General features: G+C 48.7%; 1 protein-coding gene across 3 annotated transcripts in view; it reads left to right on the top strand.

The window, feature by feature from the left end:
* LOC137041748 (zona pellucida sperm-binding protein 4-like) overlaps positions 1 to 13,655 on the top strand; it is a 206,948-nt gene that overhangs the window by 141,043 nt on the left and 52,250 nt on the right. The gene's annotated exons all lie outside the window — the stretch shown is intronic.

Consider the following 13,655-nt stretch of genomic DNA (forward strand, 5'->3'; position numbering starts at 1 on the left):
GTCTGAGTGTGAGTGAGTGACCGTCTGAGTGTGAGTGAGTGACCGTCTGAGTGTGAGTGAGTGACCGTCTGAGTGTGTGTGAGTGACCGTCTGAGTGTGAGTGAGTGACCGTCTGAGTGTGTGTGAGTGAGTGACCGTCTGAGTGTGTGTGAGTGAGTGAACGTCTGAGTGTGTGTGAGTGAGTGACCGTCTGAGTGTGAGTGAGTGACCGTCTGAGTGTGTGTGAGTGAGTGAACGTCTGAGTGTGTGTGAGTGAGTGAACGTCTGAGTGTGTGTGAGTGACCGTCTGAGTGTGTGTGAGTGACCGTCTGAGTGTGTGTGAGTGACCGTCTGAGTGTGTGTGAGTGACCGTCTGAGTGTGAGTGAGTGACCGTCTGAGTGTGTGTGAGTGACCGTCTGAGTGTGTTTGAGTGAGTGACCGTCTGAGTGTGTGTGAGTGAGTGACCGTCTGAGTGTGTGTGAGTGAGTGACCGTCTGAGTGTGAGTGAGTGACCGTCTGAGTGTGTGTGAGTGACCGTCTGAGTGTGAGTGAGTGACCGTCTGAGTGTGAGTGAGTGACCGTCTGAGTGTGAGTGAGTGACCGTCTGAGTGTGAGTGAGTGACCGTCTGAGTGTGAGTGAGTGACCGTCTGAGTGTGTGTGAGTGAGTGACCGTCTGAGTGTGTGTGAGTGAGTGACCGTCTGAGTGTGTGTGAGTGAGTGAACGTCTGAGTGTGTGTGAGTGAGTGAACGTCTGAGTGTGTGAGTGAGTGACCGTCTGAGTGTGTGAGTGAGTGACCGTCTGAGTGTGAGTGAGTGACCGTCTGAGTGTGAGTGAGTGACCGTCTGAGTGTGAGTGAGTGACCGTCTGAGTGTGAGTGAGTGACCGTCTGAGTGTGAGTGAGTGACCGTCTGAGTGTGAGTGAGTGACCGTCTGAGTGTGAGTGAGTGACCGTCTGAGTGTGAGTGAGTGACCGTCTGAGTGTGAGTGAGTGACCGTCTGAGTGTGAGTGAGTGACCGTCTGAGTGTGAGTGAGTGACCGTCTGAGTGTGAGTGAGTGACCGTCTGAGTGTGAGTGAGTGACCGTCTGAGTGTGAGTGAGTGACCGTCTGAGTGAGTGAGTGACCGTCTGAGTGTGAGTGAGTGACCGTCTGAGTGTGAGTGAGTGAACGTCTGAGTGTGTTTGAGTGAACGTCTGAGTGTGTTTGAGTGAGTGACCGTCTGAGTGTGTTTGAGTGAGTGACCGTCTGAGTGTGAGTGAGTGACCGTCTGAGTGTGTGTGAGTGAGTGACCGTCTGAGTGTGAGTGAGTGAACGTCTGAGTGTGTTTGAGTGAGTGACCGTCTGAGTGTGAGTGAGTGACCGTCTGAGTGTGAGTGAGTGACCGTCTGAGTGTGAGTGAGTGACCGTCTGAGTGTGTGTGAGTGAGTGACCGTCTGAGTGTGTGTGAGTGAGTGACCGTCTGAGTGTGTGTGAGTGAGTGACCGTCTGAGTGTGAGTGAGTGACCGTCTGAGTGTGAGTGAGTGACCGTCTGAGTGTGTGTGAGTGAGTGACCGTCTGAGTGTGTGTGAGTGAGTGACCGTCTGAGTGTGTGTGAGTGAGTGACCGTCTGAGTGTGTGTGAGTGAGTGACCGTCTGAGTGTGTGTGAGTGAGTGACCGTCTGAGTGTGTGTGAGTGAGTGAACGTCTGAGTGTGTGTGAGTGAGTGACCGTCTGAGTGTGAGTGAGTGACCGTCTGAGTGTGAGTGAGTGACCGTCTGAGTGTGAGTGAGTGACCGTCTGAGTGTGAGTGAGTGACCGTCTGAGTGTGTGAGTGAGTGACCGTCTGAGTGTGTGTGAGTGAGTGACCGTCTGAGTGTGTGAGTGAGTGACCGTCTGAGTGTGTGAGTGAGTGACCGTCTGAGTGTGTGAGTGAGTGACCGTCTGAGTGTGAGAGTGAGTGACCGTCTGAGTGTGTGAGTGAGTGACCGTCTGAGTGTGTGAGTGAGTGACCGTCTGAGTGTGAGTGAGTGACCGTCTGAGTGTGAGTGAGTGACCGTCTGAGTGTGAGTGAGTGACCGTCTGAGTGTGAGTGAGTGACCGTCTGCGTGTGAGTGAGTGACCGTCTGCGTGTGAGTGAGTGACCGTCTGAGTGTGAGTGAGTGACCGTCTGAGTGTGAGTGAGTGAGTGACCGTCTGAGTGTGAGTGAGTGAGTGAGTGAGTGACCGTCTGAGTGTGAGTGAGTGACCGTCTGAGTGTGTGTGAGTGAGTGACCGTCTGAGTGTGTGTGAGTGAGTGACCGTCTGAGTGTGTGTGAGTGAGTGACCGTCTGAGTGTGAGTGAGTGACCGTCTGAGTGTGAGTGAGTGACCGTCTGAGTGTGAGTGAGTGACCGTCTGAGTGTGTGTGAGTGAGTGACCGTCTGAGTGTGTGTGAGTGAGTGACCGTCTGAGTGTGTGTGAGTGAGTGACCGTCTGAGTGTGTGTGAGTGAGTGACCGTCTGAGTGTGTGTGAGTGAGTGACCGTCTGAGTGTGTGTGAGTGAGTGACCGTCTGAGTGTGTGTGAGTGAGTGAACGTCTGAGTGTGTGTGAGTGAGTGAACGTCTGAGTGTGTGTGAGTGAGTGAACGTCTGAGTGTGTGTGAGTGTGTGAACGTCTGAGTGTGTGTGAGTGAGTGACCGTCTGAGTGTGAGTGAGTGACCGTCTGAGTGTGAGTGAGTGACCGTCTGAGTGTGAGTGAGTGACCGTCTGAGTGTGAGTGAGTGACCGTCTGAGTGTGTGAGTGAGTGACCGTCTGAGTGTGTGTGAGTGAGTGACCGTCTGAGTGTGTGTGAGTGAGTGACCGTCTGAGTGTGTGAGTGAGTGACCGTCTGAGTGTGTGAGTGAGTGACCGTCTGAGTGTGAGTGACCGTCTGAGTGTGTGAGTGAGTGACCGTCTGAGTGTGTGAGTGAGTGACCGTCTGAGTGTGAGTGAGTGACCGTCTGAGTGTGAGTGAGTGACCGTCTGAGTGTGAGTGAGTGACCGTCTGCGTGTGAGTGAGTGACCGTCTGCGTGTGAGTGAGTGACCGTCTGAGTGTGTGTGAGTGACCGTCTGAGTGTGAGTGAGTGACCGTCTGAGTGTGAGTGAGTGACCGCCTGAGTGTGAGTGAGTGACCGTCTGAGTGTGAGTGAGAGTGAGTGACCGTCTGAGTGTGAGTGAGTGACCGTCTGAGTGTGAGTGAGTGACCGTCTGAGTGTGAGTGAGTGACCGTCTGAGTGTGAGTGAGTGACCGTCTGAGTGTGAGTGACCGTCTGAGTGTGAGTGAGTGACCGTCTGAGTGTGAGTGAGTGACCAGCTGAGTGTGTTTGAGTGAGTGACCGTCTGAGTGTGAGTGAGTGACCGTCTGAGTGTGAGTGAGTGACCGTCTGAGTGTGTGAGTGACCGTCTGAGTGTGTGTGAGTGACCGTCTGAGTGTGTGTGAGTGACCGTCTGAGTGTGAGTGAGTGACCGTCTGAGTGTGAGTGAGTGACCGTCTGAGTGTGAGTGAGTGACCGTCTGAGTGTGAGTGAGTGACCGTCTGAGTGTGAGTGAGTGACCGTCTGAGTGTGAGTGAGTGACCGTCTGAGTGTGAGTGACCGTCTGAGTGTGTGTGAGTGACCGTCTGAGTGTGTGTGAGTGACCGTCTGAGTGTGTGTGAGTGACCGTCTGAGTGTGAGTGAGTGACCGTCTGAGTGTGTGTGAGTGACCGTCTGAGTGTGTGTGAGTGACCGTCTGAGTGAGTGACCGACCGTCTGAGTGTGAGTGAGTGACCGTCTGAGTGTGAGTGAGTGACCGTCTGAGTGTGAGTGAGTGACCGTCTGAGTGTGAGTGAGTGACCGTCTGAGTGTGTTTGAGTGAGTGACCGTCTGAGTGTGTTTGAGTGAGTGACCGTCTGAGTGTGTTTGAGTGAGTGACCGTCTGAGTGTGAGTGAGTGACCGTCTGAGTGTGAGTGAGTGACCGTCTGAGTCAATCAATCAATCAACTTTATTTATATAGCGCTTTTACAATCACGATTGTGTCAAAGCAGCTTCACAGTGTCAAACAGGGTAATATTGCGACAAAATTAGATTTGGCTGTACAGCCGTACTGGAGAAAACAGTGATGTTATCAGCTTATTTTAATTTATCATATAGCGACAATGTTGGCAGATCAGTATTATAGTTTATAGAATTAAATAAGACCTAATTCATATATTTTATTTGTATAATAAGTTGAATAACTTTAATCATATTTTTAGTGTCCCCAACTGAGCAAGCCAAGCCAAAGGCGACAGTGGCAAGGAACCAAAACTCCATCGGGGCATGATGGAGAAAAATAAACCTTGGGAGAAACCAGACTCAGTCGGGGTGCCAGTTCTCCTCTGGCCTATTAACACACCGTGTAAGATTATTATTCTGGCAACCTTACAGGTCGGAAATCATATTAGATCGGATTATTCAAAATTTTCAGGGTATCACGGAAGAGACAGATTTATTTAGGATGGGGCGTCAATTACACAAGAGTATGAATACATGAAAGATCGGAATTATTGCGCCGAAGACGGGTTTTGAGCATGTCGTGCCAGTGAGGCACGACCGGAGGAGACACCGATGGACACGGCTCAGCAGACACTCCAGGATGCGTTGGTCATGTCCAGGCAGGTCCACCATCCGATCCGGACAGGGCCCAGATCCGGGATAAACCTCGGGATAAACAGAGAGACTAACATTAGCGTAGATGTCACTCTTTTTATGATGTAACGAGTACATCAGGTGTTATGGGAAGTGTTCCCGGTTCCGGCTGACCTAGTTAATGCAGCCTAACAATCAGTCAATTGAATTGAATAATAAAAAGTTAAAAATGTTCTATGTGTATGCCATAGTAAAGAGATGTGTTTTTAGTCTAGATTTAAACTGACAGAGTGTGTCTGCTTCCCGAACAATGCTAGGAAGACTATTCCACAATTTAGGAGCTAAATAGGAAAATGATCGACCGCCTGCAGTTGATTTAGATATTCTAGGTATGATCAACTGGCCAGAGTTTTGAGACCGCAATCGACGTGATGGGGTATAATGCGTTAAGAGCTCGCTTAAGTACCGGGGAGCTAAACTATTTAGTGCTTTGTAAGTAATAAGCAAGATTTTAAAATGTATGCGATGTTTAATAGGGAGCCAGTGCAGTGTTGACAGAACTGGACTAATATGATCATACTTCCTGGTTCTAGTAAGAACTCTAGCTGCTGCATTTTGGACTAGCTGGAGTTTGTTTATTAAGCGAGCAGGGCAACCACCCAGTAGAGCATTACAATAATCTAGCCTTGAGCTCATGAACGCATGTACTAACTGTTCAGCATTTTGCATTGAAAGCATGTGCCGTAATTTAGATATATTTTTAAGATGATAGAATGCGGTTTTACAGATGCTAGAAACGTGGCTTTCAAATGAAAGATTGGTATCAAAGAGCACACCCAGGTTCCTCACTGACGACGAGGGCTTGACAGAGCACTCATCAAGTGTTAGACAGTATTCTCGGTTACTACTTGTGGAGCTTTTCTGTCCAATAATTAAAAATTCAGTTTTATCTGAATTAAGTTGCAGAAAATTACTATTCATCCAATTTTTTATATCAGCTATGCATTCTGTTAATCTTGTGAATTGGTAGGTTTCATCCGGGCGTGAGGAAATATAGAGCTGAGTATCGTCAGCATAACAATGAAAACTAACGCCATGTTTCCTAATGATATCTCCCAGTGGTAGCATATACAGGGTGAAAAGCAACGGTCCTAACACTGAGCCTTGCGGTACCCCATACTGAACTTGTGATCGGTGTGACATCTCTTCATTTACTGCTACAAACTGATAACGGTCAGATAAGTACGATTTAAACCATGCCAAAGCAGTTCCACTAACGCCAACATAATTTTCGAGTCTATTCAGAAGAATATTGTGATCGATAGTATCGAATGCAGCGCTAAGATCGAGTAACACTAATAGAGAGATACAACCACGATCAGATGATAAGAGTAAATCATTTGTAACTCTAATTAGAGCAGTCTCAGTGCTATGATACGGTCTAAATCCTGACTGGAAATCCTCACATATACCATTTCTTTCTAAAAAAGAACATAATTGTGAAGACACGGCCTTTTCTAGTATTTTTGATAGAAACGGTAGATTCGAGATTGGCCTGTAATTGACTAATTCTTTAGGATCAAGTTGTGTTTTTTTAATAAGTGGTTTAATTATAGCCAACTTAAAAGTTTTCGGTACATATCCTAATGTCAAAGATGAATTAATGATATTAAGCAGAGGATCTATGACCTCTGGAAGTATCTCTTTTAATAGCCTAGTCGGTATAGGGTCAAGCATACATGTTGTTGATTTTGATGATTTTACAAGTTTAGCCAGTTCTTCTCCTCCTATAGCAGTGAATGAGTGTAATTTTTCCTCAGTGACCCTGCAGTGCTCTGTCTGAAGTGATACTGTAATAGACGGCTGCATGGTTATAATTTTATTCCTAATATTATCAATCTTACTAGTAAAGAAGTTCATAAAGTCATTACTGCTGTGTTGTTTACAAACATCAGAAGCTGAAGCTTTATTTTTTGATAATTTAGCCACTGTATCGAATAAATACTTAGGGTTGTGTTTGTTTTCTTCTAAAAGAGATGAGAAATAAGCAGATCTAGCAGTTTTTATGGCCTTTCTGTATGCAATCATGCTCTCTTTCCACAAATTGCGAAAAACCTCTAGTTTTGTTTTCTTCCAGCTGCGCTCCATTTTTCTGGCTGCTGTTTTAAGGGCCCGAGTGTGCTCGTTGTACCACGGCGTTGGATTATTTGCTTTAATCTTCTTTAAGCGCCGGGGAGCAACTATGTCTAAAGTGCTAGTAAGGATAGAGTCCATAGTTTCGGTTGCAGCATCAAGTTCCTCTTGGCTATCTGTAATGCTGAGGAGATGGAACTGATGAGGAAGATTATGTACAAAGCAATCTTTAGTCGCAGCGGTTATCGTCCTGCCATATTTGAAGCGAGGGGATGGCTTTACAGCCTTAGGTAAATTAAGTATACATGATATTAGGTAATGATCTGAGATGTCATCGCTCTGCTGCAGAATTTTAACAGTATCAACATTTATTCCATGTGACATTATTAGATCTAAAGTATGATTAAGGCGATGAGTGGGTCCTGATACGTGTTGTCTAACTCCAATAGAGTTTAGAATGTCTCTAAATGCCAATCCCAATGCGTCTTTTTCATTGTCTACGTGGATATTAAAATCCCCAACAATTAGTACTTTATCTACAGCTAATACTAACTCCGATACAAAACCAGCAAATTCTTTGATAAAGTCTGTATTGTGCCCTGGTGGCCTGTATACAGTAGCCAACACAAATGTCAGACGGGATTTATCATTTACACTACACAGCGTTACATAAAGCACCAAAACTTCAAAGGAATTATATTTGAAACTAGACTTCTGAGTAATACTGAAAATATTATTATAAATTACAGCCACACCTCCCCCTTTACCTTTCAGACGTGGCTCATGTTTGTAACAATAATCTCGGGGGGTGCACTCATTTAAAGTAATGTAATCATCAGGTTTTAGCCAGGTTTCTGTCAAACACAGCACATCTAAGTTATGATCTATAATCATATCATTGACAACAAGCGTTTTTGGCGAAAGGGATCGAATATTCAGCAACCCAAGCTTTATCAATTGTTCATCCGTATTATATCTGTTGTTTATTTGTTGGACATCAATTAAATTTTTACTGTTGAATGGTTTTGATGGTTTTTTGTATTTACTAATTCGGGGAACAGACACAGTCTCTATGTGATAATATCTAGGTGAAAGAGTCTCTATGTGCTGGGATTTAGCTGACTTTGGTGACGTGAGACAGCTAGCAGACGGTTGGTTTAGCCAGTTTGTCTGCTTCCTGACCTGGGCCCCAGTGAGTCAAGGTCACTGTGTGTGAGTGAGTGACCGTCTGAGTGTGAGTGAGTGACCGTCTGAGTGTGAGTGAGTGAACGTCTGAGTGAGTGAGTGAACGTCTGAGTGTGAGTGAGTGACCGTCTGAGTGTGAGTGAGTGACCGTCTGAGTGTGAGTGAGTGACCGTCTGAGTGTGAGTGAGTGACCGTCTGAGTGTGAGTGAGTGACCGTCTGAGTGTGAGTGAGTGACCGTCTGAGTGTGTGTGAGTGAGTGAACGTCTGAGTGTGTGTGAGTGACCGTCTGAGTGTGTGTGAGTGACCGTCTGAGTGTGTGTGAGTGACCGTCTGAGTGTGTGTGAGTGACCGTCTGAGTGTGTGTGAGTGACCGTCTGAGTGTGAGTGAGTGACCGTCTGAGTGTGTTTGAGTGAGTGACCGTCTGAGTGTGTGTGAGTGAGTGACCGTCTGAGTGTGTGTGAGTGAGTGACCGTCTGAGTGTGTGTGAGTGAGTGACCGTCTGAGTGTGAGTGAGTGACCGTCTGAGTGTGTGTGAGTGACCGTCTGAGTGTGAGTGAGTGACCGTCTGAGTGTGAGTGAGTGACCGTCTGAGTGTGAGTGAGTGAACGTCTGAGTGTGAGTGAGTGACCGTCTGAGTGTGAGTGAGTGACCGTCTGAGTGTGTGTGAGTGAGTGACCGTCTGAGTGTGTGTGAGTGAGTGAACGTCTGAGTGTGTGTGAGTGAGTGAACGTCTGAGTGTGTGAGTGAGTGACCGTCTGAGTGTGTGAGTGAGTGACCGTCTGAGTGTGAGTGAGTGACCGTCTGAGTGTGAGTGAGTGACCGTCTGAGTGTGAGTGAGTGACCGTCTGAGTGTGAGTGAGTGACCGTCTGAGTGTGAGTGAGTGACCGTCTGAGTGTGTGTGAGTGACCGTCTGAGTGTGAGTGAGTGACCGTCTGAGTGTGTGTGAGTGACCGTCTGAGTGTGAGTGAGTGACCGTCTGAGTGTGAGTGAGTGACCGTCTGAGTGTGAGTGAGTGACCGTCTGAGTGTGAGTGAGTGACCGTCTGAGTGAGTGAGTGACCGTCTGAGTGTGAGTGAGTGACCGTCTGAGTGTGAGTGAGTGACCGTCTGAGTGTGAGTGAGTGACCGTCTGAGTGTGAGTGAGTGAACGTCTGAGTGTGTTGAGTGAGTGACCGTCTGAGTGTGTTTGAGTGAGTGACCGTCTGAGTGTGAGTGAGTGACCGTCTGAGTGTGAGTGAGTGACCGTCTGAGTGTGAGTGAGTGACCGTCTGAGTGTGAGTGAGTGACCGTCTGAGTGTGAGTGAGTGACCGTCTGAGTGTGTGTGAGTGACCGTCTGAGTGTGAGTGAGTGACCGTCTGAGTGTGAGTGAGTGACCGTCTGAGTGTGAGTGAGTGACCGTCTGAGTGTGAGTGAGTGAACGTCTGAGTGTGTGTGAGTGAGTGAACGTCTGAGTGTGAGTGAGTGAACGTCCGAGTGTGTGTGAGTGAGTGAACGTCTGAGTGTGAGTGAGTGACCGTCTGAGTGTGAGTGAGTGAGTGACCGTCTGAGTGTGAGTGAGTGACCGTCTGAGTGTGTGTGAGTGAGTGACCGTCTGAGTGTGTGTGAGTGAGTGAACGTCTGAGTGTGTGTGAGTGAGTGAACGTCTGAGTGTGAGTGAGTGACCGTCTGAGTGTGAGTGAGTGAGTGACCGTCTGAGTGTGTGTGAGTGAGTGAACGTCTGAGTGTGTGTGAGTGACCGTCTGAGTGTGAGTGAGTGACCGTCTGAGTGTGAGTGAGTGAGTGACCGTCTGAGTGTGAGTGAGTGAGTGACCGTCTGAGTGTAAGTGAGTGAGTGAGTGACCGTCTGAGTGTGAGTGAGTGACCGTCTGAGTGTGTGTGAGTGAGTGACCGTCTGAGTGTGTGTGAGTGAGTGACCGTCTGAGTGTGTGTGAGTGAGTGACCGTCTGAGTGTGTGAGTGAGTGACCGTCTGAGTGTGTGTGAGTGAGTGACCGTCTGAGTGTGTGTGAGTGAGTGACCGTCTGAGTGTGTGTGAGTGAGTGACCGTCTGAGTGTGTGTGAGTGAGTGACCGTCTGAGTGTGTGTGAGTGAGTGACCGTCTGAGTGTGTGTGAGTGAGTGAACGTCTGAGTGTGTGTGAGTGAGTGACCGTCTGAGTGTGTGTGAGTGAGTGACCGTCTGAGTGTGAGTGAGTGACCGTCTGAGTGTGAGTGAGTGACCGTCTGAGTGTGAGTGAGTGACCGTCTGAGTGTGAGTGAGTGACCGTCTGAGTGTGAGTGAGTGACCGTCTGAGTGTGTGAGTGAGTGACCGTCTGAGTGTGTGTGAGTGAGTGACCGTCTGAGTGTGTGAGTGAGTGACCGTCTGAGTGTGTGAGTGAGTGACCGTCTGAGTGTGTGAGTGAGTGACCGTCTGAGTGTGAGAGTGAGTGACCGTCTGAGTGTGTGAGTGAGTGACCGTCTGAGTGTGTGAGTGAGTGACCGTCTGAGTGTGAGTGAGTGACCGTCTGAGTGTGAGTGAGTGACCGTCTGAGTGTGAGTGAGTGACCGTCTGCGTGTGAGTGAGTGACCGTCTGCGTGTGAGTGAGTGACCGTCTGAGTGTGTGTGAGTGACCGTCTGAGTGTGAGTGAGTGACCGTCTGAGTGTGAGTGAGTGACCGCCTGAGTGTGAGTGAGTGACCGTCTGAGTGTGAGTGAGAGTGAGTGACCGTCTGAGTGTGAGTGAGTGACCGTCTGAGTGTGAGTGAGTGACCGTCTGAGTGTGAGTGAGTGACCGTCTGAGTGTGAGTGAGTGACCGTCTGAGTGTGAGTGAGTGACCGTCTGAGTGTGTTTGAGTGAGTGACCGTCTGAGTGTGAGTGAGTGACCGTCTGAGTGTGAGTGAGTGACCGTCTGAGTGTGAGTGAGTGACCGTCTGAGTGTGAGTGAGTGACCGTCTGAGTGTGTGAGTGACCGTCTGAGTGTGTGAGTGACCGTCTGAGTGTGTGTGAGTGACCGTCTGAGTGTGTGTGAGTGACCGTCTGAGTGTGTGTGAGTGACCGTCTGAGTGTGAGTGAGTGACCGTCTGAGTGTGAGTGAGTGACCGTCTGAGTGTGAGTGAGTGACCGTCTGAGTGTGTGTGAGTGACCGTCTGAGTGTGAGTGAGTGACCGTCTGAGTGTGAGTGAGTGACCGTCTGAGTGTGAGTGAGTGACCGTCTGAGTGTGAGTGAGTGACCGTCTGAGTGTGAGTGAGTGACCGTCTGAGTGTGAGTGAGTGAACGTCTGAGTGTGTGTGAGTGAGTGAACGTCTGAGTGTGAGTGAGTGAACGTCTGAGTGTGAGTGAGTGAGTGAACGTCTGAGTGTGAGTGAGTGACCGTCTGAGTGTGAGTGAGTGAGTGACCGTCTGAGTGTGAGTGAGTGACCGTCTGAGTGTGAGTGAGTGAGTGACCGTCTGAGTGTGAGTGAGTGAGTGACCGTCTGAGTGTGAGTGAGTGACCGTCTGAGTGTGTGTGAGTGAGTGAACGTCTGAGTGTGTGTGAGTGAGTGACCGTCTGAGTGTGAGTGACCGTCTGAGTGTGAGTGAGTGACCGTCTGAGTGTGAGTGAGTGACCGTCTGAGTGTGAGTGAGTGACCGTCTGAGTGTGAGTGAGTGACCGTCTGAGTGTGTGAGTGAGTGACCGTCTGAGTGTGTGAGTGAGTGACCGTCTGAGTGTGTGAGTGAGTGACCGTCTGAGTGTGTGAGTGAGTGACCGTCTGAGTGTGTGTGAGTGAGTGACCGTCTGAGTGTGTGTGAGTGAGTGAACGTCTGAGTGTGTGTGAGTGAGTGACCGTCTGAGTGTGAGTGAGTGACCGTCTGAGTGTGTGAGTGAGTGACCGTCTGAGTGTGTGTGAGTGAGTGACCGTCTGAGTGTGTGTGAGTGAGTGACCGTCTGAGTGTGAGTGAGTGACCGTCTGAGTGTGTGAGTGAGTGACCGTCTGAGTGTGAGAGTGAGTGACCGTCTGAGTGTGTGAGTGAGTGACCGTCTGATTGTGAGTGAGTGACCGTCTGAGTGTGAGTGAGTGACCGTCTGAGTGTGAGTGAGTGACCGTCTGAGTGTGTGTGTGTGAGTGACCGTCTGAGTGTGTGTGAGTGACCGTCTGAGTGTGTGAGTGACCGCCTGAGTGTGTGTGAGAGCGTGTGTGAGTGACCGTCTGAGTGTGTGTGTGTGTGAGAGCGTGTTTGAGTGACCGTCTGAGTGTGTGTGTGTGAGAGCGAGTGTGAGAGATTGTGTCTGTATGTGAAAGTGAGTCTATTGTTGGCCACATGACCTGATCTGATGTGTTCCTGCATGAATCTGAAGTGCATCCGCTAAACACACACACACACACACACACACACACACACACACACACACACACACAACTAGCGCTCGTCTGGAGAAATCACACACTAGTGGACCGCAGGGAATAATGTGCAAATTTTCCCAGAAAACTTCTTAAACAATAAATTCAAGCACTTTCAAATGACCTGATCCGTGTGTGTTTACTTCCAAAAACTTTCCAGAACCATAAAATTATTTTACATTATTATTTTTTTATTTAAAAAAAATCAGATTCCCAAACGTTCCAGGATTTCCCGTGGGATTATTTAATGCAGTGGTTCTGCGGGAAAACGGCTCCAAATAAACCACAATGATTGGCTTTAGTGTTATAAAAACCACCTTTTGGTCACGAAAATAAATACAAAATCAAATTAGAAACGCCGGACACTTGAGTCACTACAACACTAAATATATTTTGAAACTATAAAGCAATAATAAGCCGGTGTGTGAGAGATGTTCAGCAAGTGTGTGTCCGTCAGATCTCCCGCTTTAATGGTAGTTTGCTGGAATACAGGCGAGGTGGAAGATCAACAGAAGACAGTTCATGGTTCAGACCTTTACAACAGTCGAAGAAAGAAAAGAAAGGACAGGTTACACTGCAGTTCATCGCGTGCGCTCGCTCGCTCACACACACACACACACACACACACACACACACACACACACACACGTCGTCTACAGTAACTCATATCGTCTGTGAGGAGCATTAATGATCACAGCCGGCGTTACGAAGCACATCCCAGAATAAGTGTACAATATGCACACTTGGAGAAATAGAAAATTAAAAGCTATACGAGAGAAGAGCAGAGACTATGAAGCACCAGTCCTGATGTTCCTGAAGCCGCTCGTGTTGGTCTGCAGTCCTGATGATCCTGAAGCCGCTCGTGTTGGTCTGCAGTCCTGATGATCCTGAAGCCGCTCGTGTTGGTCTGCAGTCCTGATGATCCTGAAGCCGCTCGTGTTGGTCTGCAGTCCTGATGATCCTGAAGCCGCTCGTGTTGGTCTGCAGTCCTGATGATCCTGAAGCCGCTCCTGTTGGTCTGCAGTCCTGATGATCCTGAAGCTGCTCGTGTTGGTCTGCAGTCCTGATGATCCTGAAGCCGCTCGTGTTGGTCTGCAGTCCTGATGTTCCTGAAGCCGCTCGTGTTGGTCTGCAGTCCTGATGATCCTGAAGCCGCTCGTGTTGGTCTGCAGTCCTGATGATCCTGAAGCCGCTCGTGTTGGTCTGCAGTCCTGATGATCCTGAAGCCGCTCGTGTTGGTCTGCAGTCCTGATGATCCTGAAGCCGCTCGTGTTGGTCTGCAGTCCTGATGATCCTGAAGCCGCTCGTGTTGGTCTGCAGTCCTGATGTTCCTGAAGCCGCTCGTGTTGGTCTGCAGTCCTGATGTTCCTGAAGCCGCTCCTGTTGGT

This window comes from Pseudorasbora parva, chromosome 15, assembly GCF_024679245.1.
Source record: "Pseudorasbora parva isolate DD20220531a chromosome 15, ASM2467924v1, whole genome shotgun sequence".
Taxonomy (NCBI): Eukaryota; Metazoa; Chordata; class Actinopteri; order Cypriniformes; family Gobionidae; genus Pseudorasbora; species Pseudorasbora parva.